At 36.9% G+C, this 16853-nt stretch overlaps 1 protein-coding gene across 1 annotated transcript in view; it reads left to right on the top strand.

Moving 5' to 3' along the window:
- Window positions 1-16853, top strand: part of KCND2 (potassium voltage-gated channel, Shal-related subfamily, member 2) — a 279454-nt gene that overhangs the window by 43157 nt on the left and 219444 nt on the right. The gene's annotated exons all lie outside the window — the stretch shown is intronic.

The following is a 16853-nucleotide window of genomic DNA, read 5'->3' as shown; positions in this document are numbered from 1 at the left end:
TGTTTTTAAATCTTCAATCCTTAAAATTCTTAAATCCTTAAATCCTCAGACATCAATTTGCATCTTCAATATTTTATGTTGAAAGAATGATTTATTTGAATTTCCTATCTTAAGGTACACTCACTCTGTCTCCTGTGACATATACCTCTAAACTGGCTTGATTCTTACTATCAAAGTTCAAAATTAGAAGCAATACCACTTGTATTTCAGCACTTCATAAGCTTATTTTCCATGGTGACATCCCCTCTGAAACTGACATTTCCTGACATTATTTATTGCTTGTTTGTAGTGGGATTTCTGTACTGACAGTAATGATAGCACATTATTTTCCTTCGGCTAACAAGAAATTTGCATTTTATTCTAGCTGATCAGGCTTGAAAAATAAGTACATACTCATGCTACATTTTTGTTATATGGAGAGTGGTATGAATCAATTTCTATGCAGATGTTAATTCTTGCATATGAAGGTATTTGCATTTGTTTTTCAAAGCTATTTTGGAAACTTGAATCAAAATAGAAAGATTCAGAGAAGAAATTTTCACACTGGGTAAAATCTTAGCAGCACGGAAGTCAGTGGGAGTTCTGCTTCAGTGGGGCTAGGATTAAATCCTATTAGCATATAATATAATAATATATTCCTCCCGTCCTTTTCCGTAAAGCTGACTAAAAAGGAAACAACAGCCCCCCTGGCCCTAGCCTGCAAACCAGTAGTGTATTTACAATCAATAGTTGATGTGTATAGTAAATTATCAATGTTAATTTAGTAAAGGCATAGTTCATCCACAGGTTCTCTATTCAAGTTGTTTCCAATCCTGGATGAACTCTTCCCATTACATACTGCACTAATCGTGGGGTTAAGAACCATATGATTTCACAGCCTCTTCTTTGAAAAGCTTGGAACCACACTAAGCACAAGAGGTAGACAGTAGGGAGAATGGTGTGATATCTCCATTCTATGGAGGAAAATCTGGGACCTAGAGACCGAGTTGCTTGCTGGTGTTAGCAGAACCTGCGGCAGGCCTGGCAACCGAATACAGAGCTCTAGTGCTGTTGCTTGGAGGTTAGTGTCTTCTCGTCCTCCCGCACACAGGTTCAACTCTTGGTTCCACTCGGTCCAGTCTTCTGAATTGACCGCTGCTTCTTAAAACTGTAATTACTGACTCCACAGATATCACCTTACATGAATATTTGCGTAATATGCATCACCTCAGGGGACCCATTTCAGCCAAAAGAAATGAAGGAAAACATTCCTGAGAAAGCGGGTTTTGACAACAACAATTATTTTTTTTCATGTGTGTCAATTTTAATGGACTAGAAGATGGAATTGGGATTTTTCTTCTGTTTTATTTCTAAATAGGTTCAGCAACTCCTTCTCTATAACTCAGAAACACAACTCTTATTTCTGCAAAGCTTATGAAATATCACTTTTCCATATAGCTGTATGGGTAACATCAGTGCTTCTGGAGCAAGTCACATAGGTGCTACACGATAAAACATGGCAAATAAGGCATGCTTTTATGAAGTATATCGCTTTAATTGCTTAGTACACTATTTCTACGCAAGCGGATAAAGAAATCCTTCTTTTTTTTTGGTATGTACAAATGAGATTTATGTTTTCAAGTGTGTACTGCTGAGGACAGCAGTTCGATCAATCACAGGACTGACTGAGGCTAAGAAAAATACGACAGATTTGGGAGAAATTTCATTGTACAAGTCCATTCATAAAGCACAGGTAAATGAGTGATTTTGTCTAAACTTTTCAGTATTTTATCAACAAAAGCACTTAATATGTCCAAAACTTCCCTAAAAATATTTCCAAGCAATAATGACAGATATCTCTCAGAGGAAGAATCATGTATTTTTTCATTTGTCTGTTTGCAGATTAGCTTCAATGTCTGTCTGTTCTATTTTCTGAGCCTTGAACATCTGTGTTCTCCATGCAAGAATATCTGGTTTTACCCATTTTATCATGTCTGTTGCCACTTTGAGTGGGAGGTGTAGTCTATTTTTTGTGGTTTGTTTTGAAATGCACATCTTGTTTTTGTGTCATCTTTGAAATTCCCATGCCCACTGATCTTTAGATAAAAGCAAGCTGTTCATTTATGCAATAACATACAATATAGAATGTCTTTGGGGATGATAATTGCGCATTTTATAAAGTCTTCAAAGACAGAAGACTGAAGGTCAACAAACTAACATTTCAATAAAGAGTAGTGGATATTCTGGCCACTCCAAGGTGATTAAAACAATTCTCTCAAATCTTGAATAGATGTTTTCTTTCTTTCAGGAACTCAACTGAAATGGGAAAAATCATATCCAGGTTGTCTGATGAATTCCCACTTTTGTGAATTTCTTCATATCCAAAGTGAATCAAACTTCTTTCTTTTTTTTTTTTTTTCTGAAGTGTAAGATGTCTTTCTCAGAATCACCTGATGGGGCATGTCTAGAATGAATTACATTCCCCAGACCCATCACTGCTAGGAATGACAATTTATCAGAAAACATTTGCCTGAAACTCTAGTATTTGACAGGGTCCTGAGAGTCTCCGCATGTTCTCTGGAGGCACTAGCTTTTCTTCATAGGTCTTCCCAAGGCTCTATACTGTAGAAACACAAGATTCCTTGGCCCAGGGAGCTTCTAACAGAAATTTAGGTGTAAATCAGACGACTATCTTTGTTTGGAATAAGCAAAAATTTGTCAAATCTGAGATATCTTCAGTGAAACACTTCAGACTCAACAAATTGCTGTTTCATTAGCAAAACCATTTTGCTTTTTCTGGCTTATTTTTCTAACCACCATACTCCAGATCTAATCATCACCTCTTTGTGACACTTTTTATTCTCTGATCGCCTTTGTCCTGGAGACTGCAGCTGCTGACTCCACCTGTGCTAATGCAAATCACCAGTGCAGCTGAAGAAACCTTTAGAAGAAGTGATTTACACTGTTTGATTTTACCCTTTTAAAAAAGAGGGTTAAATTGCACTGACACCAATTTTAGACTACACTCTGCCTATCTTGATCCATGCATGCTGTAAAACAACACAGTTACATGGACAGTGGGAACCCAATACCTGAAATCCATGACAAAAATCCTAACCCCAAATCAAGGCACTGGAAAGCCGGGCTGATTAAAGTTGCAAAGGTGCACAGCTAAGCCCAGAGCTGAAAGCTGAAGTCTGAGCAGATTCTGAGCGCAGAAAAATACTGATGTCTGAGCTGGCAAAGTCGAAGAAATTGAACACAAAATCTTGATAATCAGAAATGTCAGGGAAGTTTAATGTCAGCCAGTGCTGTTAGCCCTGCCCAAATCAGCCCAGGTGTAAACAGCTGCAGCTGTCACTGAAGTTAACAGGGGTTGCATGGATTAGGTTCCCAAAGATAAAGCAATATTACTCCCCTTTCTGTGCTGTTGTTTGGGTTTGAGGTTTTTTTGCCTTGCTGAAAGGGTAATAAAATAGCCTTCTAAAATAATGGTAAAGATAAAAGCGATGATGTTCAGAGGTAAATATGATGAAAGACGAAATTTTTTTATGATATGAAAAGACTAGCTGAAGCACACAAATCATTGGAATTCATATCACAGTACAGTCACTGATTCTATAAATTCATGAATAATTCATCAAAGAAAAATCTACAAACTTTAGAAAACTACACTATGAGAAACCTAGCATTTTAGTTGACCACTGGCTCTGGTTTCTAAACACTACTAAATACGTCATGGAGCCACTTAGATTGTGTCTCCATTTACCTCAATGCCATTATTTGATGTTTCACTTCTGATGCAGATGAGTCTTTTTTATAGTTAGCCAAAAAATCTTAAGTATACACTGAAGGCAGAAAGAGCCTTTAATTTTAGAGAGACTGTTAACTTTCAGTTTATATTTCTAAATCAAGTGGTTAGATATGTCAGTGCTTCAATGCTACCCCTTTCCCTAGTTTAACAGTATAAAGCCCCAGAATGCTGCTTGATTCTAGCTGAGGGACACGTGAGAAGTGGCATTTACTACTAATGCACTGAAGATTTCAGTTCTGTATGCATGCAGTACAAACGATATGCACATATCCCTGCTTTATTACTATGAAGAGTACTAAGAAGGGGTTTTTGCTTGTTTTTTTGTTTGTTTGTTTTAATGCCAAATCTCCCTTGCAGAAAGATGCAACAGGAAAGCTTTCCTAAACTGCATGAGTCAGTCATCTCACCTAATATTGGAACTTTAACTGATGTGTCCAAATTAAGAGAGTATTTGCCTTACACTTCTTCCATAGTCAGTGAAGAGGAACAGAAAGTGCTTGGGATGAATAGTGCTCCTCTCTCTCTCTTTTGAATGAAGTGAAACGGTAAAATGGCAAGACTCCTAATTTACATATGCCTAGAGTAAACGAGGAATGCTAAGGATTCAGTGATTAATGGAGAGATTCATGGTGGATACAGGACCCAGCTTCCAAGTGAAAATGGAATTAGGATTACATTATAAACCACTTCTGCTTGTTTTAGGGTAAAGAAAGGGTGTGAGGAATTACATTCCCCTCTGTTAAGATACCATTCATTTGGAGTTCTATAGTTAATACATCATCTGCAGACATCATGCTGCATCTGTTACTTTAACGTTTACAAGGCAAGATGTTTTAAAAAACTTGACTGTCCCTCATTTGGTCATCTTATGTTTTATTATCTGTGCTTTCTGAACCAATACTCATTAGTTATTAACTGTCATAAATGGCCTTCAGGTTATATACTGGATTCCTCCCTCCCTTTTAAAACTTCTACCTATAGCTTCACTGGTACAAGTAATCCTTTTAAAGCTAAGTTAATTCATCCTTTGATATTATTTTTTTTTCCATTACAAGAGCCAATTTACTGCAGGTAATCTGACATCCATAAACATATTTAATTAACGTGATTTTAACTTTTGGTATTTTAGAAAGTGAAGGTTTTTGGCAACATAGAGTATGAATTTAGAATGATCAAGAACTACTGCGTCATTTCCTTCAGGGAATTTCTGGTAGCATACAAGATTCACATGCAATGCAGCAGCAGACGAAAACAAATTTGAATACATTACAGCATGTTTATATACACCTAATATAAACACATATTATCTAGATTAGAATATTTCTCATTTAAAATAAGTTACTGACTTTCCTAGTGGAGTTCTTAAACTATTATTTTATTATTATAGTTCTTAAACTATTATTTTATACTGTAACAAAGTTAAATATATTGCATTGCCATATTTGATGCTGAGACTCTGCTAGTGGTTCACATTCCATTGTCCCCTGTCAAGAAAAGAAAATAGGTAAAAGTAAAACGAAATTATTTTTATAAGCATTTAAGCAGGCATTCTCCTTTGCCTACTCTATGACAGTGAAGCGATTTGATGTTAGAAGAACGCACATGCACATATCTATTCCCCATTCGCTTATGTGTGTATATGTATACACGTAAATATATAAATGTATGTATGCTTGCATTCATCTGAAATAAATGTTCATTAGTTAACATGATTTGCACTTTAACCCTAACAAACTTGTCATATTGATGAATCTTTTCATCGCAGATTCCACTGAGTTTACATGGCAAGAGGAAGATTGCAAGATTAGAATCATAAGATGCAAATGTCTTAGTTCCAAAAAAGCATGTTCAATGTATAAGTGAATGCCTTTAAAACGTAATTCTAATATTGATTTAACAATGAGAATATTTCTTTAGGTTCTATTTTTGAACTTATGAATGCATTTACCATTTCTGACAGTTATTTTATTCTTTTTCTAGTATATCTCAATTGTTATGAAGTGTAAAAATGTCTTTCTTCTCTTTACTACTTTCCCCAAATCCGATGAGAAATCTTTTCAATCTCCATAAATCGAAGTCCTTGTTGAGAATTAGAATACTCTCCTAGTCAAGGGAAGTGGGGATCTAATGCTATTGTTTTATTTATCACATGAAGGCTTAGAACTCTGTCCTACCAGCTCAGCTTTTAAAACAGATTCACAAACTGGACGAAAGTTGTAAGGCCTGTTATTAAAGCAGCTGTATTATTTTATAGCCACAAACTTCAGAGAAGCTTTACATTCATAAAATAGACAGGAAGAGACTAAAATTTTCACTATATTGCCACAAAGGTTATACGATTATCAGCTGAAACCACACAAGAAACCTTTTGCTGCATTTTTTTCTAATTATTTGGCATTAAAAAGCACATGCTTTAATGATGATAATGATGAGGGAATAGCCATAACCCTCTAGAGGGAAGGCTCTGATCAAGAAAGAATAGTATATCTCCAACTGTGCAATAGTTCTGATTAAAATATACCTTAGATGCATACACAGGGTGCTGTTGATGCAGAGAGCCCCTCATGTACTTAAGGTGTGCATTAATCAGCCCCTTCACACATTTGATTTAGATTGCTACTTTGCATTTTTAAATCAAGATTTTTATGCTTAAATAAGAATCTCCTTCTTAAGTTATAAGTAGACCCGAGAGACCCTTTTATAAATGTGTAACATTTTGAAAGAACTGTTTGTTTAAATACTTAGTGCAATTAACGCTATTTGTAAGGACTTTTTAAGGACTTTTTTTTTTCTCCTCTTCCTCTTGTTACATGGTTAGATGTCTTCTTTTGTTTTGTTGTCAGGATGTGTTTTGTTGTCAAGTCAGCATTTATTTGCACTGTCAATAGCACGTCAAATCAACTTTATACTAGAAAAATTTAGCCAGGCCCTGCTTATTTTGCTCACCGCAGGAAAATATCAGTCAGGCTGGGGGACCATAACTGGCTACGGACTGTGACTTTCAGAAATCATAAGAAAAAGGAAAACCTATTCATTACCCACCTTACTGGGACTATAACAAAGCTCAGCTAATTAATTTAAAGTATTCTGACACACTTTACTGACTTATACTTCTTTCACATGTCATATTTTTAGGACTACTTTTTTAAGTATAGTAGCTATTTGTTGCCATTCCTTAAACCTGGCAGAGGTTTTTGCCATATTTTGTCAGAATGTGCTTTTCTCAGAGTGTATATTTTCCATGGGAAATATACTTTCCAGATTGCAAAGACATTGTTTAATAATAATTCAGAGAGATGTGTGGGAAGGCACTATCCCAACCTGTTTGAGATATTGCTCATTTGCTTTGATCATTTGCCTTTGATCATTTGCAAATTTAGGCCCTGTTACTGCTAACACTCATGGGCTTAATTCTCCTTTAGATAAAGGTTTGTAGCAGTAAAGTCTTGAAGTTTTTTTCTCTTTCCATCAAAGACTGAAGGCTCTGATGTTCTTGGATGAGAAGTGCTAGATAAATACAAAGCATACAGGGTTTTTTCCCTATGAATTCCATCAGAAATTTCCTTTCCTCCGCTCCTCCTCTTCCTTCCTCTCGATGCTGTTAGGCAACATGCCCAGGGTGCTTCCTACCACCAGTACAGTCTGAGTACATACTTCTCTTGTGATCTGATATAACTGTGTCTATCCATTCACATAATCCAAAATGTAAGTCTCACAAATCTGGAATTAGGAAAGACGCATAGTAGGAAGTTTCTGAGTGCCAGTTTAGCACTTTCCATAAATTAGCGCCCAGACAGGCACTTTCATTGTGCTGCAGCTCTGAGTAAAACCATAGATTATTGTCTAATAAAACTAAATGGGAGACGATAATCCCCTGCACACCCGAGAAGAAGCTATAGCTGCTACATATCATCCCAAATTCTCAATGGATTATACCTTCCCAGTAGAGTCATGAATTATCCAGGCTTTACCAGCTGAAGAATTTGCACATAGACAATTAAAATTAGTGTCTCTCTGTAAAAAAAAAAAAAAAAAAAAGAAGAAAACATAAAACTTTACAACTAATATGTTATCTTTTCAGGGTGATGAGGTGAAAGTACTGAAAGAGAATGTTGCTTATTTTACAGGAAATAGCCCAGGAAGAATTCGAGACATCCCAATTTGATACTCTGTCCTAGATTCATAAGAGAACATTGGGAGCATGTGTGCTAACGCAAACCCTGTGCAGAATGAGGGCAGTATGCACATCCTTTCCGGTGATTGAGAGATCATGCTGAGGCTTTAAGTCAATTCACTGGGATTATTTTTGGCTAATTCAGAGGGGTACACCCTTGCAAACTTAAAGTTGAGAAAACTACATGAAATGTATTATTTCTGTTCCCACTCTACCAGCTGAACAGACACTAGAATAAGAAACCAATTCATACTCCCTTGCCCTGCTAAGGAGAAGCAAACTAAAACCAGCTTCAGAAGCTGCATGTGCTTTTGACACTTCCTGGCAATTCTTTGAAGCTTTACAGTTAGAAGTTTAAATATATTTTCTCTGCTGTGTTGCTGTTTGAAAGTCACCCACCACCGGGGAAGTCTGGCTGGAAAGCAGGTAGTGACTTCTCTTGCTCAAAGTGATCTCTGCAGGCCTGTGCCCAGAGGGTCCTGTGGCAGGTAGGAGGGCTGTCTGCTGGCATAACATTTGCTACTAGCAACAAAAACACCTGTATTCTCTTTCTTCTTCTAATGGGCATTGCTCTTGACTTCATTATGGGGGGAAAAAAAAAAACCCACAGTAGTTGGATACAAGAGAGGCATCACAAGGTTCATTTGCAGCCCACTAGAAGGTGTAGTTATGGATGTCGTTAGAGCTCTTCTAAAGATAACCAGCAGGTAAACAAACAGAGTGGATATACCTCTGATGTGCCATAGGAAGAGAGCACCCATCTGGGCCACACATTTTGGATCAGGATTGAAGGGAATAGAGGAATGAGACCTTCCTCCCCGCTTCTCTTCCTCCTGCTCCTTCTACATTGAGTCCCATGCCAGGGCATTTGAGCACAGATTTGAACACAGGGATCTCCCCAGAGAAGCTGAGGAGAGAGAGACCCCTTGGGGTTTGTACAAGTCCTCAGCACTGTCTTCAGGGAGTAGAAGGGTGGCTAAAGGGGAGCAAAGGGCTTTTTTCCTTAACCACATCAGAAAATCCAATCTGACATCCCAAGAAAGTGGAAGCAGCAGTTAGTTCCGAGCGTCTAGTCAGAGCTCTTCGGTTTGCAACCCGTGTTGCTTCAGAAATCAGAGGAATTCAAGTAGTGAAGCAGTTTGCATATTTTGGCAGTAGCATTCAAACCAGTAGGGGTCTTTTGGAAAGAAAAGAATATCAGTTGGAAAGATGGCAGTTATATTCGTCATCTTAAACAAAATTAGGCTTTTGAAAATCTACTATTTATAGACCAAATTCTGAAATTTACAGCTCAGATGTTATTTTCTTTTTAACATATGGATGTGAAGGATGTAAATCCATCAAAGGTATAGACTGAAGTCTCATTTCTTCCAAAGGCAAACACCTTTGAAAAATGATAGATATTGCATTGAATCAACTTGTTAAAGATTTAAAGATTTAAATTTATTTTTCTTTAAAGAGAAGTTGGAAATATGTGAGAACTGTGGTGAGAATAAAACTAGAGATATGTCATGCTACATGTGCCATTGAACACCAGAACAGTCATGCAAGTGGACAGCTAAAGACTCTTTCTGCCCATTATTATTGAGAGAGGAGAAAAGTTAGGAGACTGAAAAACACACAAATGTCATGAACGGTTTCTGACAGGCTTTATTTGTACAACAAGTGACATTTGACAACATGGGAAAGACTCAGCTTCAGGTGTTAGCCTAAGTTTCAGTTCATGTCCATGATAAGAATGATTAAGTGCTATGAAAGTTGACAACATACCTTTAAATAAGACAAGAGAACTTAAAAGCTTGCTAAGCAATTTTAGGAGTCTATTGTAAAATGTCAACTCATACAGGTCATGATCAGTACCTCCACTGCACTTAATGTTTTTACAAAATATATCACATCCTTATAGTTTCAATATTAAATTTTGGCAAATGTACAAATGCATGACTTCTGAGAATATATATAAAAGGAATAAAATTACTTTTCTCTTGAAAATATCTTGTTTATAGTGGATGTTAAATTTATATACATACCCTAAAATTTTATTGTGCTCAGTATCACTTTAAATCTACAAGCCTTTATTTTGGTTACAGATAACAAGCTGTTTCTTATGTTTTACTTCGTCTTAGTGTCTTAATTTGTCCTCCTGTTACAAAACACATTATGTCCATGTTCCACTGTACACGCTAGATAAGCACTTGATTCTGTATTTGTAACCCCAAATTCTCTTCTGTGTAAGTTTGAACCATCTAAAATTGCATGAACTGAACCAAAACTGATTACTGCAACTAGAAAACTGAATATTGATTTAGAGATAAATATAACTACATTTCCTCTCTAAAATTTTTGGAAAGATTAATTGGCACACTGGGAAGGATCAATATTGTACCTCTTAAAAAAGATAGATAGAATGAAATGCTTGACAAGCTTGTCAGAAGGAGGGTAAAATGGCTGTAAAAGCTGTATTTAAGGCCAGACCATTCAGTTTTTCTGTGTGTTGATTTTGAAGAGGTCTTCCAGTAGAATTCTTTCATGAATAAACCTTTGATAGATCATGATTTCAAAGGAAATTCTCTTATACTTTACTTTCCTAGGACTTATCCTCTTATTTAATAAGTACATATCTGTGGCTGACTTTATCGCAGAAGAGAAAGCCAGTGTCCTATTCTGTTGATCAGTTTTACTAAAAGGAGTTAGTGGGAATTAGTATTTGGTGAGAATGATGATTTGGAGTTCTGTAAGGTATTTTGAATATTTCCTTTTCTTTCTCAACTGAAGTAAATTAAGGTCTTCAGAGAAGCAAGTGTCACCCACCACTTTGCTGTAACCTAATGGTCTGCACACATTCAAAATTTCCAGTGATTTCAGTAAAAGGACCACTCATAAAAACTCATAAAAACAGTTAAATGTTAATACAAAACAAAAAACAATATCTGGGTGCTCCTGACATGAGCAGAGGATTGAAACTTGAGAAATAACCAAGGTAGGGCACTGACAATTCAGTTCGGAAGTTGTAATACTTGCAGAATAGTGGAAACCCTCTTGGCACACATTTAGAGTAGTTTTGGCACTGTTTAGTTGGAACGCTGAATCAGAAATAGCCGTGATGGACAAAGCCAAGGAGCATCCTTGCAGTATCTCTGTAAAAATATTAATGAGAATTAATGGTGCTGGAAATAGCCCTCTTGGTGCCTGCTGTTCTCCTCAGGCATCAGAATGCTAATGAAGGCCACCTCATTGATTAATGTATCGTGTTATGAGGTAAGCAGAGACCAAATTCCACCTCTTTACAAGATTTCTAAGGTCCCATTGAAGTTTATTCAAATTCTGAATTGTCTAAAATAAATATGTATGCATTGACACTGAGAGACGTTAATCTCTATTTGCTGGGAAATGGGCCCATTTACTTGCTGAGTAAATCAGGGTGTGTAGAAAAGAGTGAGCTTGTTCCTTCTGGCTCGTCTGCTGTCTTCTTAACCCCAGGGAAAGTGGGAAGGTGTAGGAGAGAAGGGGTAGGCAGCAGCTTTACCAGTTCTCTGACTGGCAGGGAATCTATCACACTAAGAGTATCACCTGCTGGTGAGATGTTTTTCACTCCTCTGTGCCACCTGGTTGGTGCAGAGGGGGAGAAGTAGATGAGATAAGCCAGACCACTAAGTGCAAAACTGTAAAATGTTATTCTCATTTCGAACATGTGCAAAGCATCAGAGAATTAGGCTTTATTTTAAGGAACTGAAGGAATACTGTGTGAAAGGACTGTGTCATTAAATCTAGTGATAATTATACACTGGAAATGTAAATTGTATTTCTTGAGCAATTTTTTTTCATTTCATTTCCAATTGTAAATACTTCAAACTATGAAGCCTAATTTACTGCAGAGAATGTGTGAAATGACATGCAGTATGCTGTGCAACATCTGTCTGCACACATCACATTTCATTCAGTAGCAGTAGAATAAATAGTGTTTTTTTAATTATATTGACTGACCACAACCTTCCCCTTCTATTTAAAAGCACGTTAGTATTGAATGCCCAGCTGCAAGTTTCAGTTTTTAGTTTACCACTGTACAGATGGAAAGTCTTTTCAGTTATACTGCATATTCAAGCTACATACTCAGATTACAGAGGAGATCATATGTTAATAATTACATTATATGCTTCGCTATAAATATAAGAGTGGGAATATTTTTTGAGAGAGTACATTAAGGTCATTTGCTTAACAGTATTTGCTTTTATAGTAGATTGAACAGCCCATTCTTTTCATTGTATTCTCAAAGCATTGGCGTGGAGCAGAGAGCCTTCCTGCATCTCACACAGTGTTCCGGTTAGCTATTGCAGATGTGGACCAACGATTATTGTGAAGAAATGGCTCTTTGGAGATCTTTGAGGCCAGTGGCTAAGCTTTCAACACACTTCCTAATGCGTTCAATCCACATACGAATATACAAACACAATGAACCCAACTGTGAGCAGCCTTGGCAGGGTATGAGATATACACTGGAAATACAATGGAGACATGGCAAAATTTTTCTTGAACGTTATGATGATATAGCAACTGCTGTGTTGTTCTGTGCAGAAGTAGCTAGATTCTGAAAGACAGTTTCTAACTAATATCTCTGTCCATTTTGTGTACCATTCTCTGTTCAGTCAGCATTTTCTATGGACAAGTTCATTAACTATGAATGCTGGTTTGAAGACCCAAATAAGGAGGTGGCTGGATCTTGGCTTCTTAATGTGTAGGAGTTAAAAATCTTTGCACTTAAAATCCTCTTGATTCCCATCTCCAACTTCATATGACAAAAAACTTTGAAAATCTGTTTCTAAATCATAATTTGCTCCAGTTTTCTGATCTATAACATAATAAAATATGAGTAATAATGTCTATCTACTTCATTGCCAAAATTATTTATTGTTTGCAATGTGCTCTGAAGATGTGAAATCTTAATTATTGTAACTGAGGTTTCAGTGTCAAAAGAAGCTTGAGCAGCAGAAAAATGAGTATTTTATTCTTCCAACATTAATTTTTGAACTGTAAGTAGATTTCACCATGCTTGATTTGTGCTCTAGCTCTTAAAGAGCAATTAGGAAAATTTATTCTCAACTCTTTCTAACTTGATACTAAGATACTGAATCAAACATTCTTACCTCATGCTATTATTTGTTTGCCTCAGTCTCCCATTGCTTAAATTTTCTTGTTTCTCAGAATATACATGGGATATGTCTCAGGTCTGGGAATGTATTGCTGATGCCAAAATCGTTTGATATGTGGAATGAATCCTTTCCAAACAATAGCGTACATTTGAGTATGGGAGGTGGGGAACTCATGGACATAATTTCCTTCCTGCTCTCTGGTTCCACTTAAGCTGTAGATGAGACACGACACTGACTTCAATAGGAGGAAAGTCTGAACTTTCCTCAATATCAGACTCAACATCAAACAGCACTTCACTCTTATTTGTTGCTGAATGGTCTAAAACATAATTGCAAAGTAGTCTTCTAATTAGTTATCTTTAAAATTTTGCCTTTAGCACGTTACATTCGGCAGCTTTGTGAAGTGTAAAAAATGTCACATAAGTGGATAGTGTCTGGGGAAACAGCTACTTTTTTCTAGTCCTAAAAAAACAACAGCTTGTGAGGGTCAATCTTTTAAAGTGTATGCTTCACTGAATGCAATTATTAATCATTTCCCTTCAGGAAAAATATTAAATTAAGTGTTAAAGTACAGATCTAAACAGTGTTAAGTGCCCAGAGCTACTGAGTTCATAGTTTCAGCTATATTTCAGTGTGAGATAATTGACCTTCCACAATGCAAATGTAGAGCTGGCACTGACTGATACAAAATGACTCATCCTGTCTCAGTATTTTATCTCCTTGCATTTATTTATTTATTTCTGTGTCCATCCTCAGTTGCCATGAAGGTCTCTGTGGGTGTGCTTAGGATTGGATCCTTAGCTTTCTCCATTTTTAGTAAGCACACAGTTTGCAGGATGATTTTCTGTAATATGACAGCTCCCTAGTAAAGATAGGTGGAAATCAAGGCAAATCATACGGTCAAGGCTTTTTTATGATTTAACAATCCTCTAAGCCAGCTGAATTTACTGAGATATAAAACTATATTTGTAAGCTATGGTTAAGATTATTTTCATAGGTAAACAAACAAAGTCCTCAAACTGTATCAATCAGGCTCAAAAACAAAGAAAAAGATAGTAATATAAAACTTTTTCACTGTGGTTATGATACTGAAAAAGGCCTCTAATATTCATCCTAGTGTTTTATTATTAAAGTGCTTTCTGTAATTATGTTGTAATAATATGATTGACGTCACTAATTACAGATTGTGGCTTTTCCAAAGCAATACCCAATTCCGGATGCCTTCTCAAAGGCTGATAACATCTAAACCAGAAAAGATACTGCTGGTTTGCTGAACAGAAGAAGCAGATATGAAAAGCATTTGCAATTTAAAGGAAGCGAGGCTGGGGCAGTTGGTAGGATGTGGGAACGGTAGTGCTCATTTTTTTCTACCTGTCGTGGTAGGACACTAGTAGTGGCTTTGCATGTGTGTATGTATAAATCTGTGTACATAAACACATGTTCATGCTTATCTCTCTTTCTCTCTCTCTGTCTCTGTATGTACACATACACGCGTTTATCTTCGTCCAGCTATTCTGAGAAATAGAGCTGCGCTGTTACTATCACAATATGCTATCATGAATTTACATTATTTTGTATCCCTGGCAGCATTTCACAGTGGAAGGAGTGTTGCTGAAGAACAGTGATTTTGAAAAGTGTGATTAGGAAGGAAAGACTGCTCTGGTGGGAAAGATTATGTCCTGTGTGATCAGAGCTTACAGTTTGATTCATTACTCTTTCACCAGACAGTTAACTTTAGACAAGTCAGTTATTCTTATCTTGTACAATGGCTGTGGTTTGGCAAACAAATACTTCATGTGAAAAAATCCTGTTGCAAAAAAATTATAGAAATGTCTAATTTTTGCCATGCAAGATTTTGTGGTCAATTGAAAGACTTCATTCTAAATATTGATGTGAATTTTCTGTATATAGAAATCTTAAGTATATCACAGACAGAATTAAAAACATGAGATGTGTTTTTTACCATCAAAAAAGCTGTCCATGATGCTTGGAAAGGTAACTACTGGGAAGAGAGAGAGGTAGGAACTAGAAACAATTCAGGATCTTTGTTTCTTCAGGTTAGAGTTGATATCTCAAAGCCATTTTTGATATCTAGGTCCCACTGCCTCAGTGAGAGTTCTTATGTAATTAGTTATACAAACAGAAAGTGGCATCTGAAGGGGCTGATCACAATTCTTTATATCATCTGCTGCCACATCTTCTTCCATGCAATAGTCTAGTAACAGAAGTGCTCGAAGGCAACGTGGGATGTCTTGTCCTGACCCCAGGTCTTAGAGACAGCAGGGGCTTCAACCTGTGTCTCTGACATCAATGCTCTGGCTGCAGGGCTGTAGAATCTCCTTCTCTGATGTAATCGTATGATGTAGGAGAGTTCCAACAAATGACCTCTTTTAGGTCAAGAACTTGAAAACCCATTTTTCTGTATGTATAAACTGACTGAACTGGTAAGTAAAACAGTTGTGTGCTCTGGGCTAATTTCTGCGCTCAGGTAACTTAGTTCTAGATATAAGGAATCAGTCCAATGAAAGCCAAAGCAAACCGGGTATATCCATGCAAAAAGTTCTAGTTTTGAAAACTGGCATTTTCATATGAAGTGATATTCTGCTGAGACATAACTGTGAACATATACAACCATTTTAACATTCTTGGATGTTAAATGTGGATGCCCTGCTTGGAAGAATTATTTTGAAATAGTAATGTCCAGGGTGTCCTCTCTAAGCTTCTAACTTGCTTTTGTTGCTCAGCTACTGCAATAATTTTGTGTTTTCTTTAAGGCTGTTACAAGCCTCTGGTAACTCACTGTACTTATAATTCAAATATATTCTTATGGGTTTGAAACTTGTTCAGGAAACAGTACCGATGTTTTAAGTGAAGGTTAACCTCCCTTTAGATCTGCAGATATTTTCAGCTGACTGTTTCTGTTAGGGCAAAATTGGAACCATGCACCACCTAATATCTGTCAAAATGTGTTAATTACATAGCAAAGCTGTCGTATACATTACTAAGGGGCCCTATGTAGTGGCAGTAAAACCATAATCCAGTGTTTCAACACATTCTGAGGATTCCAGCAGTTTACCTTGTTCCATCAATGCTGTGTGTAGTTCAGAGAGGGCAACAGATGTATTTCCATGAATGCTGGTTTTAGTTGCAGGTTCATGGGCAACTGCCTTCGCCTGGGTTTGGCAAACATTTATTTCAACATTTGTACTGCTTCTTGCTTTACACCTACCCTCATTCTCTTTCCTGGGATTTTGCAGAAGGTACAGCTCCTGAAGGAAAATGGGAGAAAGTTCCAAGTGTTGGAGCACACAGCTATCCCTAAGTACATTGCTCTGAAGTCTCCACTCCTTGAGGGAATGATTAATTGGAAACTGCACAACATGGCCCTCGTACATGGAGTTTCTTCTCCTTGGCTTGTTTTAGCTTCTAGACTGCATCTATTTATATTTTTTTCTGCTTTATTTTGTGTTAAGCTGGTCAAGAGATGTTTATTGGTCTTTGAGAGCATGTCAGAATCTGTCTGACCAAAAATACTGAGCTTCTATTTAAGTTGCACGTCTAAAAATTTGTTATAATGTGTATTTGGAGAGCGCACGGAGAAAGTTAGTCCTATTTAATTTTACTCACACCCCTCACCTTGAGTTCAGACTCTGTGTCCTTGCCTTGAAAGACCCTCAAAGTTTTGCCCCAAGCTCTCTCTCTGACCTTATTCCCTGTTGCATTCCTCTTCTTTATGCCA

Source organism: Charadrius vociferus, unplaced genomic scaffold, assembly GCF_000708025.1.
Source record: "Charadrius vociferus isolate BGI_N301 unplaced genomic scaffold, ASM70802v2 scaffold43, whole genome shotgun sequence".
Classification (NCBI taxonomy): domain Eukaryota; kingdom Metazoa; phylum Chordata; class Aves; order Charadriiformes; family Charadriidae; genus Charadrius; species Charadrius vociferus.
Note: the sequence above shows the minus strand (reverse complement) of the source record. Positions and strands in the feature narration are given on the sequence as shown.